Source organism: Pteropus vampyrus, unplaced genomic scaffold (assembly GCF_000151845.1).
Source record: "Pteropus vampyrus isolate Shadow unplaced genomic scaffold, Pvam_2.0 Scaffold2276, whole genome shotgun sequence".
NCBI classification, from domain to species: domain Eukaryota; kingdom Metazoa; phylum Chordata; class Mammalia; order Chiroptera; family Pteropodidae; genus Pteropus; species Pteropus vampyrus.
In genome coordinates, this window is record NW_011891057.1 from 1 (window position 1) to 2,280 (window position 2,280).

Consider the following 2,280-nt stretch of genomic DNA (forward strand, 5'->3'; position numbering starts at 1 on the left):
GGAGCATCTGCGCCTTGAATGCCTCAGCCACGGAGTGCGCCACGCCCACCGCCCCCTCCCACCTCACCTGCCCGCCGGCCCAGAGCCTTCCGCGAACATCTGTGCTCATGGTGGTGCCGTGTCTGGGAAAAGCCGCCTTTTCTTCAGAGCTCTGGGAGGGAGGGACGGCTTCTGTCCTCTCGTTGGACACACATTTGCTGAGCGCCTGGCGTGAATCAGACACTGAAACCGGGCACTGGGCACGCGGCGGAAGGAAGCGCGGACAGAACCTCGGCCTCCCGCAGCGTCCCGCCTCCGCTGAGCAGGGGGCCCACCTCTGAGGGCTCCGAGCCGCCCTGCAGGCTGGTTTAACCAGAGCCCCAGTGAGCGAGGGGTGCTGCGCACGGAGGCCCCCAGGTGATCCCAATGCTGGGTTGAGCCCCACCTGCCTGGGGGTGGGGAGGGGGGTAAGGGCAATCACATCCCAGGTGATGGAGAACCCAGGCTCCAGGACCACAACGCGCCCCATCCAAACGCGGGGGAGGGCGTGATAAAAGGATGCCGGGCGGAAATGAGTCCCAGGATGTTTTAATAACAAACTCTAGCACGGTGACACCAGCCTGACGAGTCAGGCAGAGATACACGGGCATCCTACAGATGTCATCCGCACACTGCCCACTCCCCTGAAACGCCAGAAATTCCTCCGAAAGCCTGGCTTTCGGGAGTGAGGACCGGACCCGGGAGCAGCAGGTCTGCCCTAATTGGGCGGTGGTGCAGCGCCATCTAGTGGCCGGGGGCACCTCCGCCGCCCGCTCCTCCAAGGGGAGTCCGCCTGGCTGGTGCGGGGCGTGCCCGGCCCTCTAAGCCGTGGAGGCACAGAGAGCACGAGGCAGCGGACCCTCCCAGAAGCTATTTATTTATCCTTTAGCTTGTCTCGAAGGTCATGACAAGAAAGAGTCCTGTGCAGTCTGCTCCACTGTTGTCTGGAAAGGTCACGTGAGAAGTGTCTTTTGGAATAAGCAGCGGAGAGTCTGAATCGCGAGACACCTGGGCTGCCCACGTCCCCAGACTCTGGCTCTGCCGGGGTGCAGCTCCCTCCTGGCGGGCCGGCTAACGCCCGCTGAGATGCAGTGGGGTGCAGGGAGACCCTGGGCTGTCCGCCCCCCCCACACACACACACACCCGATGGATCCAGACAACCACCCAGAATCTGGAAGGGGGGCTGCCCTGAGAGGGGCCGTGACCTTTGGCAGGGACGCGGCCCTGCTGAGGTGACCTCACAGACACGGCCTAGACGGTGCCAGCCTCCGTGTCCTGGTCAGGCCCCCGCAGGGCCTGTGTGCAGCAGAGTCCGTCCCAAAGGTCCAGGGCTGGGGGCTAGGACCATGCGGTGTGGACGAGGGCAGACAGCAGGCCAGACGAGCCCCTAGAAATGCTCATGACATTTGGGTGCCGAGATGGGCAGAGTCAGCAGAAATGGACGCCTTCTACTTGTCCCTCTGCCAACATGAAGACGCTTCCAGTGAAGCCCTTTCGGGTGGGTAAAATGTCCTATTTAACACTTCAGACCTGCCGAGCATAGTCCCAGGGGCAAGGATGAAAACCAGCATCGACCCCCAAAAACAGCCACCTTGGCATACCCTCACCCTGCGCGGGGGCCCGCCGCCCAAAGGGACCGTCTGGCCTCTCCATAAAGGCTGATAAGCAGTGATAAGGTGACTGCATGGCGTGTCACCGACAGAGAGATGTCCTGTGCCCACCTTAGTCCCCACCAGCCACGTGGGCCCGCCTCCTCTGTACTCCCACGAGCCCCCCAGAATATGTGCAATAAAAACCCACCTTGCAAATCCACCACAGACTAGGTTACAGAAAGCGGTTTAATTTTTGGAGGCTAAAGGGCTGAGTCCTCACGCTCACCAGGCACGAGCATGTCATTGTCAAGTGCACAGCCAGGAGAGCCCCCCAGCCCTCTGGCAGACACCTCTCCCCAGGGACAACTGCCCCGAGCCCCACTGAAGATGGCCGCGGCCCCGTGACTGTCGCTGGTCACCTCCATCCGGGCCTGCTCCGCCCCGCGCAGTCCCAGGCACAGGCGGGGTCTTGCGCAGCGCCCCGCGTGAGGCCGCCGTCCACCCACCACGTGGTCCGACCCCTGTATTCCCGACCTGTCCCCCGACCTGTTTCATTCCTCTGCTTCGGGAGGCAGCAGAGGGCACAACCAGCCTGGCAGGGGCGGGCGCGCCTGGTCTGGGCATTTGGGGTTAGGTCTGTGTCGGGGTGTCGGGTATCGGGAGGCGGATC